The following is a 17,383-nucleotide window of genomic DNA, read 5'->3' as shown; positions in this document are numbered from 1 at the left end:
TTTTAATAATATTCATAAGACCATCACTCAATGGGACCATCGGTTCTTTTAAAAACAACCCACATGGTTGATCTTTGTTAAGATAATTTAGTTTGAAGCAGCCATGCCAGAGAGGCTAAGAAAAAAACTTTCAACAACATGAACATCTAGTGACTATGATAAGGCAACAAGTTCCAACAATTGAACGAATGAATGAATAAATTTTAATGACATGCACATAACCATCACTCTATAACATCAATATCTTTTACAATAACTCATGTATATGATCTTAGTTAAGCTCATTGCATTTGAAGTGTTAACATGAACATCCCAAACAAGAAGTTCTAACAATGAATGAATGCATTAGTTTTAATGATATCATCCATACCATCAATGTAAAAAAAAACCTATGACAAACCATTTTCAAGTTCTTTCCATTATCCACTCTTCTATCAATGAAGACCCATTACCTTTCACTCTTCCACTTTGGTAGGTGCCAGTCGATGTCAGTAGTAATTTCCAAGAAGGGGAGTAATTTTCCAAGGAAGATTGAGAGCTCGTGAAGAGAGGGAGCTTTAAGGGATTTCATAGGGCAGTAGAGGTAGATGGTACAAAGCAACATATACAATCGTGGCCCAGAAGATAGACTTCACGTGCGTGGACCCTCTAAAACGTAAGGGACACACTGATGTTCAACATCTAGGAAGGGGTCGTTTCCTATTGTATAAAACAAACATATTTTTCTTCAGACTAGGAAAATGACCAGCACTGAGAAGAACAGTTATGGATACGGACAGAACAGTGAACACCCGCCTACAAACATTATGTTCACAAAAACAAAGACGTACCTTGCATTTGCTCGCTGCCTTCCTCTTTCGCTATCAGCTTTATGTATGTCACTTTCTATCCAGTAAATACAAGTTAATGGTCGGCAGGAAACAGCAGAGCAAAAGCAACAATAAACATAAGCACGTTAGGTCACAGCTTACATACACTTCAATTCACACTGGCTCTAGTGGGCCTCTTCTAAAGAGTATATTCTAAGTTTTGACTTGTTTAAATGGTACATTTGACGTTATACTAATATTGATAGTAAGATTCGTTTAGATTAATGTAATTGTAGATAAGATAACTAGACAAATCAAAGTTGGAGAGTATTATTTAAACTAAACTACGAGAGTGTCTTGATAGATAAACACAAAAGTTTAAAAACACGTTTTACATCAAAAGTATTAAATATAAGAACGTTGGATCATAACTTACAAGCCTTTCAATTATACTGCTGGACACAAAGTGGGCCTTGCTTAAACAACAAATCAAAGTTTGGAGTGTATTGTTTGAACTAAACTACGAGAGTGTCTTGATAGATAAACACAAAAGTTAAAAAACACGTTTTACATCAAAAGCATTAAATGTAAGAACGTTGTGTCATAACTTACAAGCCTTTCAATTATAATGTTGGACATGAAGTGGGCCTAACTTAAACTACATGTTTTATGTTTTGACTTGTTTAAGTGGTTCATATAGTAGTATTGTAGTTCCTCAAATATCTCCATATTAATGCAACTTCAAATAATCTAACTAAAAGCAAGGTGTAGAATGAGTTTTTAAAACTAAACTACCAAATTATTGTCTTAGTAGACAAACACAAAAGGAGTTTAGGTACCGTAGCTTCTGGTTTAGATTGTGTGTTTCGATGTTAAAAAAATGCAAAAACACACAATCTAAACCAGAATCTATTGTATGGAATACTTTAATTGATTTTGGAAATCAGATTACACTTATAAACACAAAAGGTATTATCAAATGCTTTCTAGTCTCAAAAGCAATAAACATGGGAAGTTAGGTGTCTACTTACAAGCACTTCAATGCAACTCAAGCAGTCAAAGTGAACTCCCTAAATAGATATCTAATTTTTCAGTTGCTTAATTTATCTTAAATTGCATCAATTTCTTGAACAAGAACCACCTATTAATCAAATTTTAGATGAGTCAACTAAACAAATCAATGCTTAAATTGTGTTGGTTAAACCAAATTGTCAAATAATCATCTTTCAATAGGTAATCAAACCAACCATTATTAAAGGATTTCTAGCATCAAAAGCAATAGATATGAGCATGTTAGGTCATAACTTACAAGCACTTCAATTTGCACTAGTTAGGCTAGACTCCAGAGGTTAGTGGGTCAAGCTTTAACAACACATTCTAAGTTCTAACTTGCTTAGGTGACTTATATGAAATTATACTATTTTTTGGAGTAAGATCCCATCAATTTTAGCAGATCTAAGAAAAAAATCAAAATAATTTTGACTTATGGTGCAATATGTTGGGAGCTTAGCTTGTCCTTTGACCTTTGTGACTACTAGGGCATTTGGCCACAAATATTGACAACTTTGAGTTAACAACTATTTGTACAAGAACATAGCTGATATTGGGTGACACTTTGAAAAGACCATTTTTTGACAACTCAGTTTTCAACGGTTTCTATAAAAATATCCATGAATAGCCAAAAATGAAACCTTAGCTTGAAACAATTAACTCACATACAAACTTGCACACCAAAAAAAAAACATCAAAATCCAACATAAATTTTAAAATTTGTATGTCATGTACGCATTGCCGCCATGTCCAACCCTCCAATTACAGCTACCTCTCCCCCCCCCGGTCCCCCCAATTACCGCTCATAAAAGCCCAAAATATGATCGCACATATACTAATAGCCGATCACACATGTACCAATAGTTGATCATTTTTTAGTTTTCTTGGTTGCTGATTGGTCCATTTGTACAATAAGTACAATTTTTGGGTGAGTGACTATTGGGGGGTCTTTGTGGCAAGTTTTGGGCGAACATTTTAAAATAACACTTTTAGACCACCTCGCACTCTAGGAATTCTATAGAGAGCTCCGTAAATGTGGGAAAGCCGAAAGGTTAGCTTTAATCTCTTCACTCACTTACAACGATTCACCAAAAAGTTGACAAATTTCAAAATACAGATTAGGAACTATAGATATGCAAAACTAGCTTGGACAGCTATTAGATTATTTCCCCAACTCAAATACAAACTTGTACCCAAAAAATTCATCAAAATCCAACATAAAATATAAAATCTGTAAGTACATAAAACTGAACTAGTGTCTACCATCACTAGGTATATCACATTCCCCTAATCAAATAAAAAACTTAGAATATATTGTTGAAACCAAATCGACTTCATCACAGACCGACACAAAAAAACTGTCCAGAAGAACATTGCCACTGCAAAATGGCCACGTAAAGCCTGACTGTTGTGCATTGATCCGTCCTTTTCTCAACTACAAGCTCGTAAATTTATTGTCAGCAGTATCACAATTCCTGGTTCACCATATCTTATTGCCAGGGAAGTTTGAAAATTCCCTGCTACTTTTGCTGTTTAAACCTGCAAAGCACTTAAAACCTTTGCAAAGAGAGGGAGGACCCACTTCAAGATGAAAACAGCATTACCATTGCCAAACCAGGTGAAAGGAAAAGATAAAGATAAAAGATTCTGACGTGCACATTGCATGTGACAGAGAACAAGTGTGACATGACAGCTTGCATTGACTAATGCTGACCTTGCAATAATCACGTCCACAATTTCTTGTATCAGCAGATGAGAATTCATTGTCTTCAGCAGTAACCTTGGTCCACACCAGATCCCGGATCTTTCCCCTCCTTTTCATGGGAGATAAATAAATCTTGGATAGTAATTTCTTGCCTTCATCATTCTCTTCACTCAAACCAAGAGTGAGTGTCGGAGAAGCTGCCAACCTTGATGTACCTTTTCTAGGTAAGACCCATCATTTCTATGTTACATAGTTTGAGCTGGCTAGGGTATAGGTCTCCGATTGTATTGGATGGCACTTTATCTTTGAATGTGTTGTTTGTAAAGATCGATTTTAGTGGATATTAGAACAATTTGAAGGAGGGTTGTTCAGACCAACTTTTCAAGAAAGTAATATTTTACTAAAAATGTCGGTTTTCTAATAAAGATCAATATCTGGGGATGACATCAAGAATATGAAGATGGCTTAGGATATATTCTTTTTTTAGGTAAAGTGGTCAGGCCACATATATTGGTAGGTGAGTATGGAACTTAAGACCTCTTATGTGGAGGTTACCCCAATGAAAGACTGTAGTGAAAGACTCTAGTGAGCTCTCTTAGGATATGATTCCTGGTCCCTTAGACTATTGGTCTTGTGGACATCTTTAAAATTCTTTCATTCCTTCATTCATTCATTAGTAAAAGAAAACACAAGTGACTGTTTGACCAATTAAAACGTAATTCATATGAAGGAGAGTTTTCACATAAAAGTTATATTTCATGTAAGTTGTGTTTTAGCAAAAGGAAATTCAAGTAGATACATCGCTGATTAAATACGTAGGAGAGTTTTCACAAATAAGTTAAGTGTTCTCCATATAGGTTGTGTTTTAGTCAATGGAAACAGAAGTAGCCAACCAAAACACAACTCATATGAGAGAGTTTTTAACAAAAAAAAAAGTTAAGTGTTCCTCTTCATGCAGGTTGTATTCTAGTGAAAGGAGATACAATTGACTATCTAACCAACTAAAACACATCTGATACAAAGCAAACTTTTCCCAAAAAGTCAAGTGTTCTTCTTTGTATAGGTTTATTTTTAGTAAAAGGAAACAAATGTGGCTATCTAACCAAGGAAATTTTTCACAAAAGAGCTATGCACTTTTTTGTATAGGTTGAGTTTTAGTATAAGGAAATGCAAGTTCTTACTCAACCAACTAATGTGAAACTCATATGAAGAAGAATTTTCACAAAAGAACTTTAAAATGTTCTCCTTCATATAGGTTGTGTTTTAGTAAATGGAAATGTAAGTGACTATTTGGCCAACTAAAATGCAACCCATACAAAGGAAGGCTTTAACAAAAAAAAGTTAATTGCTCTCCTATGTATGGATTATAAGATGGTTGGATAGCCATTTCCAAAGAAAGTTGGGTAGTCTATAATTTATCCTATGTTGTATGGTTAAAGTTCACAAGCCCTCAAATCAACTATGGCCCTATGAATTTTTAATATGTTTGCTACTTTTTTCAAGAAGTTCATGATTCTTGCAATTTAAACATGTTAAATTATTAATTTTGTTTGTCAAACAATCAATAGTAATTTTACAACTTATCCATGTCAAAAGGTAGTATGGGTTTGTCCTATATACTCATTTGTCAAAATTGAATTTTCATTGTTAATCTCAATTATATTACATTACAAATTATTGTCCCAAGAGTAAATTGTCTTAGTAGACTATGAAAGTGTTTGTATACATGTCATTAATATTATCTTTTTGACCAATGATGCATATTCTAGAAACAATGATGATTGTACAACTCAACCATCTCAAATAATAGTATGCATTTATCTCCTTTTTTTTTATACCAAAGTTGAACTTTGAGCATTAAACTTGATATTATTATAAATAATCATCAAAGATATGGGTTATCTAAATAGACTATATAATCATGTCACCATTTATAATTAATGTGGTCTTGCATTAAACATGTACAATTCTATAATCAAAGAAATATTTACCCCTCAAAAATAAACTTATCTTATGAACAAGATTGGTAAAGTGCAATATTGTCACCTATGTTACCTAAAATAGAATGGTAAACGTGCAATGTTAAATAAATGAATAACTTCTTTTAGTTTCTTTGTTTTTCTTAGTTCATTTTCAACCCAAGTTCATAATTTGACTCATAATTTAAATGTCTTGAATCATTTATTTTATTTGTCAAACAATCAATGCCAATTTTATAGCTCACCCATATTAAAAAGTGGAATGTTGTTGTCTTATATTCATTCTCTAAAATTGAATTTTGGTTGAGCTTGATTGTATTGAAAAGCTAAATTTAGACTATAATAGTATATACCCATTTGTAATTAATGTTGAATTATGCACCAAGGATGTGTATTCTCTAAAATTAAAAGTGTTACATGTTTGTCTTACTTTTATTAGGTCCAAATTGAACTTTTGTGAAGTTGATTATATTTTTCTAAATAAGCATCTCAAGTGTGGATTTCCTCAATAGCCTACAATAGTGTTCTCATTTGTAAGTGATGTGGTCATGTTGATGAATGAGTCATCTTTGAGAGTGAAAAAATATTTTACAACTCATCCATATTAAATAATGATGCACATTTGTCCTAATTTTATTAGCCAAAATTAAATTTTGATTGCTAAACTTGATTATATTATTCTAAGATAGCATCCTATGTGTGGATTACCTTTATAGATTGGAACAATATTCCCATCTTACAGCTCATCCATGTAAAAAAGTTGTTTATAGTACGATGGTAATTTTATTTTGTTTGTCAAACAATCAATAGTAGTTTTATTTTACTCGTCAATAGTCATTAGTAATTGTATAGCTCATACATATCAAAAAGTTGCATACATCTATCCTCCTTTATTTTCCATAGTTGAATTTTGATTGTTGAAATTATTTTAAACTACCATCCTAATATGGATTCTAATAGTAGATGTCAATAATGTTTTCATTTGTAAATAATATGTATTTTTGACAGGACATTTGTTCTACAAACAAATAATTTTACAACTAATCCTTTTCAAAAAGTGGAACATATATGTCCTTTTTTTATTGGACAAAATTGTAATTAGGTTGTTAAACTTGATTATGGTATGCTAACTAATCATTGTATGTGTGGATTATCATAATAGACTACAAAAATATTTCTATTTGTGAATAATGTGGTCTTTTTAACCAAGGAGATGCATTTTAGAATCAATGGTGATTTTGCAACTCATCAATCTCACAAAATTATACAACTTGTCCTATTTTTATTAACCAAAATTGATGTTTGACTATAAAGATTGATATTTTCTAAATTATTACCATAAGTATGGATTATCGTAGAAGACTACCATCATATTCTGACTTATCATTAAGGTGGTCTTGTCAAACATGTTGAGTTCTAGAATCAAAGTCATATTAACCCCTAAAAGATAATATTTCTTACATGTATATATGAAAAGTAAAATGTGCAATTATGTCACCTTTATGACCTTGACTAAATAAGGTTTTCCTTACATAAATAATTTTTTAATTAGTTGGCTCAAATAAAAATTATAAGTATAGAGTAATTTAGTCTATGATATTTGGAATGAATCTATATTGATTACAACATTTATTATTTGTGCAACTTTCAAGCACTCTACCATTTTGATCATGAAATCATATGTGGTGTTGGTTGACAATGTCCAAGGTCATTTTTGTAGGAGTGATGAAGATGTTTAAATCATGCTAAGACTATAATTTAAAAAAATTAATAATTGTAAAGAAAAATAAAGTTAATATAATATAGAATATTTACTTAAAAATGAATTGTTTGGAGAAAAATGTAGGTTGTTATGGCTATTCAAACCTAACGAGTGTAATAGCTCTTAGGAGGCATCCTCCTTTACAAGAACTTGGGAACAAACATTACCTTAACAAAAAATACATGTATCAAAAAGTTGAGTGGATAACTATACATGAACAAAAGACTTCACAAGAAGATGAAACCAATACATATCTTTCATAATAAAACACACACAAGAGAAAATAAATGGATTATTTCATTTATTTAAATACCCCATAGTAGTGTGCATTTACCTTTCATTTGCAAAATTTTAGTGCCTTCTCACTCATTTCATTATAGACAAGATAAAAAACATGATGTAGTAGGGAAACTTTTAAAACACCCAACTAAAATATCTAGACATAAATCATATATCTATATACAATTGAAAAATATTTCTATTCACTAATTATGGAGAAGAAGGAAAATAACACATCTTTATTATTCATGATAAGGCATCCCACATGAATTCATATGACAAAAGTTATTCACTAATCTCTCTAGAAAAACATATGAGTATAAACAACTTAGAGTTCCCAATGTTTCTAATTGGGTATGTGCACCAAGGTGGTGAACAAAAAGGTGGTTGCTTTTATTCTAAAACACACTAAACCTAAACTTGGATGAGAAGTTTGAGAATCATGCACTCCAAATTTGAAGTTACAGAAGGAGAAAAAAATGTAGTACTTTGAATCTAATTTCTAAACTAATCAAAATCTTCAAAAACATATAAGACTCAGAGGGTCAAATCCTTCTAACACAAAAAGGTGTTCCTATTTTCTTTAGCAAAATATAGCATAGTATTTGGTGTACAGGCCAAAATAGTTTTTGTTGCATTTGGTATTTTGAAGAACTCTTTGGGAGAAAGATAGTTAAAACTAGGTACTAGAATTTTTGCAATTTTTTGTTATTATTTCAAAGTGAAGCAACCTAGAAATTAAATACATGTTTGTTCAAGTCACACAACTTGCACCAAAATAATCATTTTTGATATATCTTATGTAACTGCTTTGTAAAAAGTTTTGGTTCCTTCAAAACCTATTTTTTCCTTGATTAAAAACTTGTACAAAAATATTAATAATATTTATTTATTTATTTCAAATCAATTTTTTTTTTGGAAAAGAAAAACTCTGCCCAACAAAAATGATAAAAAATGTAGGGCATCTGGCAAGACTTGATAGCAAAAGGGCTAATCATTCAGAGACCCTTGCAAACAAATCCAGGCTCTAGAACAATTCTAAAGAGGAATCAAACCATCAATAGGTTATAGGGAGAGCTATCTTCCAACTCAAAATTATTTTTGAAGCTTTATCAAACCTAGAAGAACATCAAACTAGTAAATCACTGGCAAAGATCACCAATTTTGAAACCCTAATCTAGCTCCATGCAAATTGGAGTGCAAACATCATCAAGAATCAGAAAAACAAAGACAAAGATAGATGGAAACAAGTCAAAAACCAAAAAAATAGAAATCTTAGAGAGGTTCAGATGATATCAAAACCAAGTGCCATCGAAGATTCATCTAATCAAAAATAGAAGAACCAAGAAGCCTTTTTCAAAAAAACCAAATATATCAATGGTGGAGGCAAACAGAAGTATTCTACATCAATCATTAATATTCCAAACCAAGGTATGTTTTCATGACCCACAAAGGTTTCAAAACCAAACAATATACCTATAGGAATCTCTAAACATAACTCGCACTAGTCTAAAGCCCTTATGACAAAGCAAAAACTAGTTTTGTCCCTGCCCATTAACCCTATAAATAGATCGACTAAAATTTTAGTAACAACACCCAAGTCATCAATATATATACCTCCACATAAAAAGAAGTAGCTTGTAATCAACACGTAGATTGAACTAGTTAACCCTCTTCTTAGAGATACTAACAATGTTGAAAATAGTGAAGCAAAATGGCAGGAATGCTCTGATCTCAGAACTTATGCGATTTGAAATGGCCCGACAAAATATAGAGCTAACCTAGAAAAGAACTTAATGAAGATTTATGGTGCAAAGGTAAGTAACATAACCCGTTGTTGGAAATGTAGATGGAGCAACTGACAGGGGAGGGGGGGTTGAATCAGTTAGCACAAAAACATTTCTCATAGATCCTTTAGATGTCTGATAAAACTAATTATTGCTGTCACTCGATAAATATACTGAAAAATGTTGTAACTTGGTAAGTGCAGAGTATGTTTAACTTTGGCAGATCTAACATCAATAGTAATGAATTGCAAACATCAGAGAAAATAAATAAACACAAGAGACACCGGATTTAACGTGGAAACTCAATATGGGAAAAACCACCAATGTAACTAGTTACTGATTTTCAGTCTTCTAAAGTGAGCCCTGTTAGGAGCCAACCCGGTTATGTATACACTAATCTAATATGCTAAGAACGCCAATTTAATGAAAAAAAAAGCATTCACACATTAAACCACCATAACATATAAGAGAAACTAAGATAAGCCCTCAATTGAGAATATGAACCATTAAGAGGTTCTTTCAATGAATGCCTTTCTTGTTTTGGGGATGAGTCTATTTGCTTAGATTTGGTATGTGTGCTCAAATGCTCAAGATGGCTTCAATGGATGGAGATGGGTAATGGAAAATTGGTAGCTTTGTAAGCTCTCAATTTGGCATTATAAGGGTATGAGTATGGATTTGGCTCTCAAAATAGCATTATGACTTTACTAAAAGGATTGTGATGAAATGGCTTGGGAGGGGATTCAATTTATAGGCCAAGGGGTAGAGGGATGGATGGCTTAGATGCAAGGAGAGATGAAAGCTTAAGGAGGGCTAGGATGCACTCAAAGGAGAGCACATGGATTGTACTTGTTTAGCACCAATGGGAAGGTGACACTTGTCACAAGGAGGATGAGTGTGAGAGGATAGGCTAAGGGGTTGGTTAAAGGCTTGATGAGGGAGGCTGAGTATGTAAGAGGGATGTAAGAGTCATGAGTGGGAGAGGTGTAAGAGTCATGAGTGGGCTTGTAAGAGCATTTAAGGGTTTGTGGGCTTCATCAAGTTTGTGGTTGGGATATTTTGAGGGGAGACTTTGGTTTGGTTTAGGAAAGTCTTAAACTTGTTTAGGGAATGTGACAACATTAAGGGGTGGATTAGGCTTGGGTTTAGGATTAGATTAGGGATGTTAGAGATGTGCAAGTGGATGGCATTAATGAGGTTGGGTGAGTTAGTGGCTAAGCTTGGTTAGTATGGGTGGATGGGGTGGATTAGGCTAAATGGAGGATTAGGGATAAGTTAGGGGCTTTTAGATTTGAGGGATTTATTTATCAAATAGATTTATTTAATAAATGGGGATTTTGGAATTAGATAGGAGAATAGGATTTAATTGATAAATGATAGGTTATTTGATTTATCAATTAGGACTATAGATGATTAATTAAATTAATCAGCTAGGGGATGGCAAAGGATTAATTAAATAAGAATTTAATTAATGATGCTTTTAGAGATGGCTAAATTAGATTACCAAAGCGGTGTAATCAAATTTAGGTGTCTACAGGTTAAAGGTTACAAAACACACTATTAGGTGTGACCTTGTTAGAGGATTTAATCACCCTGTTAGGAGTAGCCTTGCAAGAGGTTTTAAAACAATTCAATGGAACTATCACCTTGTTAGAGGATTTACAACTGGCTGTTAAACCAACTATGTTAAGAGATTTTGGAATCACTATTACAATGGTAAGAAAGTAACAATGAAATGACCTGTTTGAGATGCAACTGAATTGCTAAATCCAGATCTCTATTCTGTTCACAAAAGTTTGATCCTTCCTGATTGAATATTACTTTTTTTCTCCACAAGGATATTTGACCATCCTTCAAATTCACTCACACACTTTCCTTTTCAGTCAATACACTTGCATTCTTGCACACACACTTGAATCTCCTCTTGACCTTTCATATATACCATCCAGATTATCAAGTTGACTTAATTTCAAATTACAATGACCAATAATCATTACCAAAGTTAAAAAAAACAATACTTGAAACAATTAAACTTCATTTTCTAAATCAAAAAAATCCTTTGATAGCCAACCTAGCTTGGTAAACACTAATCTTGAAGTGATTTCCTGTGTTGACCAAAAGATGCTTGGTTAACACTACGAACTTGCAAAATCCTTTGGCAACTACGTGAACTCAGTGAACATTGACTCTGACCATCTTTCCTTCATTAACCATGAGAACTCAGTTAATACTACTTCTTGCCAGAATTTTCTTCAATGCTCGAGTGAGCTCGGTAGACACAATCTTCGCAGAGTAATCTTCAGGAATGCTCGGTAGACAAGAGAAACTATCTTGCTCACCAAGTGAGCTTGGTCAGCATAGACTGACAATTGATATGATATTTGTGTAACATCAAAAACAACACACAATTAGATAATTGTATACAACAAACCCCTTTTGATAATCATTCTTGGTATTTGCAATGTCAAGATCACAAAATTAGGAATAAACTAGTAGAATTATCAAATTGTTATTACAAAAGGCACCCAATTAAATGCATAGCATGGAAACCTAATTTTAATGAAAATAATAATCAAAAGGTACAAACAATAAAATGGATGGAATGTGCAAATATTTCCCTAGAACTAAATGATATTAACATTATAAAAAGAATGGGGAAAGCCTTAGGAGATCTTATAGGTTCTGAAGTAAACCATTCTAAATAAATTAAGGCAAGATTTTTAGTTTCAATGAAAACATAATATAATGAACCTATTATGAAGAAAATCATAATGAACAGATCAATATATAAATTAACTTTTAATAAATATGAAGGAGAAATCAATGAAATAATTGGAACAAAACTTTAAAAAGGAAAACATAAAGAACAATCTAAAAGAAGTCTTAAGAAATCTAAGGAAAAGGGAGAAGAAGGTAGAAAAAAGAAGGATAAAAGAAAATGAGAGGACAAAGAGAACACAAATAGTCAAGTATTGAAGGAAAAAGAGGTGGAGCAAGAAGATCGGAGTGAAGCCATAAGAAAAATAGAAGATCCAGAGATAAAAAGAAAAATATGGACTATCAACCCATAATGGAGAAATACAGGAATTGTAAAGAGTGCAGATAAGATAAGGAAACCCTAGACGAAATAGAGCTCAATATGAAAAAGTTGATCATGCGTTCTCATGAGGTATTGCTCCTACAAAATGATCTGGAAGATCAATTTATTATAGCAGATTGTAACCATAAAGAACGTAAAGGAAAATTAGTCATGAGAAAATAATTATCAAACAACATAGAAAGAGGAAGTAATATAGAGTAAAAAGTATCATAAGAGGAAATTGACAAGGATTAGAGGGTAGTGGATAGCAATAGAGAGCTAGAGCTAACAATAATCAGAATAGAAAAAACTACTAATCAAGAATAGAGCCCTCTAAAAAAGGAAGGAGTAATAATTGAAAAATGGGATCAAAACCCTAGTATACTGACTACTAAATCAACTAATGGAGCAATGTTATTATCAGAAAAAAACCAGCGAAAAAAGTTATAAGTTCTGGCAGATGCCCATTAGTGGAATGGATATGTTTGATTTAGAAAAGGAAGAGATAACCAAGACAAAGGACAAGATATCTTTAGAACCATTAATACTAGTGGAGATAGAAACTTTAATTAGAGAAGTAGAGAAGAGTAACAATCAATCAAGTAAACCTAGAGAAGACTAGGAAAATTAGCAAGGAGACAATACAACCTAGGAAGAGTTTGGAATCCTAGGGGAAAAAATCTTTAGGGAAGTAGAAATAGAAAATAGAAAAAATGAGGGGGAAGGTAAGAGTGTAGAAGAAGAAGAAAATCCATTAAAATATCAAATGATAAAAGAGCTTTTATTAGAAGGGGAATAGGAAGCAGAAGAGTCAAAAATATCTACAAAGGTTAGAGACCAATCAAATTTGGAAAATCTAGGAATATCGATCAATCAAGAAGGTATGAAAACACCTAATTATGGAAAATAGAAACTTAAAAGAGGACAAAAATCACTAAGAGAGCTTAGAGAGGCAATAGGGAAAGTGAAGGAACAAACCAAGATTAGTGAAATACTACAAAGTGGGAAGGAGAAGAACCTTCCCAAGGATTAATGAGAATAACAAACTGGAATGCTAGGGGTCTAAATGCCCCTAGCAAGAAATGCTTGTTGAAGCATAACCTCACATTGTTTGAAACAAAAGTCTTATTACTTTAAGAAAAAAAAATTAAATAAAGAAGAAGGAACTAAGTTAGGATATCACAGTTAGGCAATTGGAAATATGAATATAAAGAATCAAATGGAGCTTTAGGTGGACTGGGAATACTATGGAATTATTGGAAGATTGATCTAGGAATAATAGCCACTAATTCTAATTGGATGGGATGTAGGGTTGCAATTACTAAAAATAATCTCCAGATCATAGTAATAAATGTCTACGGACCTACCCAAACAATAGACAAAGTAGTAGTATGGAATGAGATCAGCTCATTTTTAATTAATCATCAGGATAAGAACTTCTTTATTGGAGGATACTTCAATGCAATATCAAAAAGGGAAGAAAAATATGGGGGGATTCAAACAATTCCATGAGCAATAGAGGATTTTAGAGAATGGCAAAAACCAACTCATTTCTAGATATACCAACTAAAATTGGAACATATACATGGAATAATAGACGAAAATATTTTAGCTATATCACAGAAAGGCTAGACAAATTCTTTTTTAAACAAGACTTAAGCAGCTTAGAGAAAGAAATCAAGGCAAAAATTCTACCACTAGCAAGTTCAAATCACTTTCCATTAAAAATAGATATCAATGAACCATCTAAACCCACTAGAAATCTATTTAAATGTGAAAAAATGTGTTTCCTTGATAAAAATTTCATGGACAATATAAAAAACTGGTGGCAAGAAGGACAAGTTTAGGGATAAAAAAATGTTCTACTTTATATCCAAGTTAAAGATAGTAAAGGAAATTAATTTCTAAAATGGAATAAAGCACAATTCAACAACATATTTAAAGAAAAACTAGATATAGAAGAAAAGTTGGAAAAACTAAATAAAGAAGTTATTTAAAAAAGAATGAATAACGAAACATATTTGCAAGAAAAAGAATACCTATTAAAACAAGAAGAAATTTTAGCCAAAGAAGAGGTGTTTTGGAAGTAAAAATATAGGGGAAAACGGTTAGTAGAAGGGGATCGCAATACAAAATTCTTTCATACTAGTGCATTACTATACAGAGCTACTAACAATATATCAAACATAAAAGATACACAAGTAAATTTAATAGACAATCTAAGCTAAAATCACAGGAATATTTGTAGATTACTATAAAGATATCCTTAATAATTTTGAATCATCTAACTTAGTAGCACAAGAGGAAATGTTGAAAGCAATCCCTAAAGTCATCACAATAAAAGATAATTAATCTTTCAATAAACCATCAATCTCTCAATAAACCTTTCTCTCTACAAGAGATTAAAACAACTCTTTTTAATATCAATTTGAATAAATTACTAGGACTAGATGGATTTCAGGCTTTCTTCTTCCAAAAATGTTGGGAAACTATAGGAGTAGATTTGTGGAAAGCAATGGAAGCATCTAGAAATGGAGGGAAGCTACTTGTGGAATTTAATCATACTTTCCTAACTCTAATTCCAAAGAAAAGTAAGGCTGAAGAACCAGGAGACTTCAGACCTATCATACTTTGCAATACTATCTTTATTTATTTTTTCTATAGCTCTAGCAAATTTATCTCCCTAAATTAATATTAGAAGAATAAACAAGGTTTGTTCTTAGGAGATCTATTCTAGATGGCTTTTCAATCATATAGGGAACAATCCATTCAACATCAAAGAATAAAGAAGCATGTATGCTACTAAAACTAGATATTCAAAAAGCATATGATAAAGTGGACTAGAGATTCCTATGTAAAACATTATAGGCATTTGGATTTTCACATCAATGGATCAACATCATTTTTTAGTGTATGTCTACCCCTAGGATTGTGCTCCTTATAGATGGTACCTCGGAAAGTTTCTTTAGCATATCTAGGGGGATCCGAAAAGGTGATCCTATCTCCCCCTTCCTTTTCATAATCTTGGATGAAACCTTCAAGAGAACTATTAAGATAGCACAAACTGAAAAGAAAATGAAAGGAGTTAAGGTCACAAAGAATGTGGCTAACACTACACATCAACAATTTGTTGATGACACAATATTGGTTGGATTTAGTACTAAAAAAGAAACATACAACATTAAGGCAATTTTGAACAACTATACAAAAGCATCAGGGAAAAAAATTAAACTAGAAAAAGTTAGAATTTATTTTCCTAAACACACCATTAGAAAGAGAAGAATATATTTGTAATGAAATAGGATACAAGAAAGGTATCTTCCGCTATAAGTATTTAGGAATATACCTAGATAAAGGGGTCAAAAAGAACCAAGTATGGGAACAAACATTGAAAAGAATAGATAATTATATAGAAGCATGGAAAGGAAAATGGCTAACCAAAGCTAGGAAAGCTACAAAAATCAAATTAGTTTTATTAGCAATACCAATCTATCAATTATCATGTTCACAATTACTTAAGAATATCAATTAGAAATAGAATCGAAATAGAGAGATTTTAATAAGGTGGGAAAAAATATGTAGACCTAAAGAACTACGAGGGCTAGGAATTAAAAATCTAGATTGAAAAAATGAAGCATTAGGTGCTAAACAAATCTGGAGAATGTACCAAGAAAGAGACCACAAATGGGCTAGAAGAACTATATAATAAATATTTGAATGCATCTGATAGCACATCATTATTAAGAACAAGGAAACCCCCTAAAGGGTCTGCAACATGGAATTTTATGCTAAAATGTTGCCCCCTAATTAAAAAATTTGTAACTTGGGGTATTGGTAGAGAGGATAAAGCCTTATTCTGGGAAGACTCTTGGAATGGGCACCCCACTCTTGATCAATCTAATATTACTAACAATGCAAAAATTCTATTAATATCAAGATAGGGAACCAAGTTAGAGGACTATATCCAAAATGATCCCTCTAATGAAGAAGCCCCATGGAAATGAAAATCTTTAGAAAATAGAGGTCTTAACCCTGCAAACCAAGAGAAATTAGAAGCCATACTTAGAGAGCGTCCAATCAACTATTTCAACAAGGAGGATACAATTATTTGGGCATCTACTAAAGATAGAACTTATAAGGTAAATGAGGGATATAATCAAATAATAAATTCACAAAGATGGGAAGCAATAAAAGTTCTGGTAAATCTTTGTTGGGACCCAACAGGTCTACCCAAAGCTGGAATCTTTCTATGGGCAACCTCTCAAAACCAAATCCTAATAGCAAATGGAATCAAGAAAATGGGATTTGAAGGCCCTTCAAGGTGCATCCTTTGCAAAGAAAACTCATAAATGGTAGAGCATCTCTTATACCAATGTAAACATGCTAAGAAATGTTGGGAATGACTTAAATTAAAATTGAACTGGTCAGACCCACTTCCGGGGATGTGGCAAGATCGCCAAATAGGATGGCCAAAAAAAACTAATAATAAAGTATATGGAAAATTCTAGAACATTACTCCAACAATTCTAGCATGGAGATATAGAAGGAAAGAAATAGATGGATCTTTAATAATGAAGAACTTAATATACAATCTCTCCTTAACAAGATTGAAGCAAGCATTATAGAAGTTATAAATTGTAATCTCAAAAAACTTCAAAAGAAGAAGGGTCCTTCTCAAAATGGGATGTAGAAATAAAAAAGAACTGGAAACATCTAATTAATCCACCCCTCATTCATAAAACAAGAATAGTAAAGCTAGAAAAGAATGCAAATGGGAACCTCCACCTAAAGGATGGAAGAAACTTAATTTTGATGGAGCCTCTAGAGGCAATCCGGTAGCAGGAATAGGGTGTATAATTAGGGAGGAATATAGAAATTGGCTCATGAAATGAGCTAAGCCCTTGGGAATAGTCTCACATAATATGGCAGAATT

This window comes from Cupressus sempervirens, chromosome 6 (assembly GCF_028749045.1).
Source record: "Cupressus sempervirens isolate cs-2001-9-10 chromosome 6, ASM2874904v1, whole genome shotgun sequence".
NCBI lineage: Eukaryota > Viridiplantae > Streptophyta > Pinopsida > Cupressales > Cupressaceae > Cupressus > Cupressus sempervirens.
The sequence above is the reverse complement of the archived record's forward strand: the minus strand, read 5'-3'. Positions refer to the sequence as shown.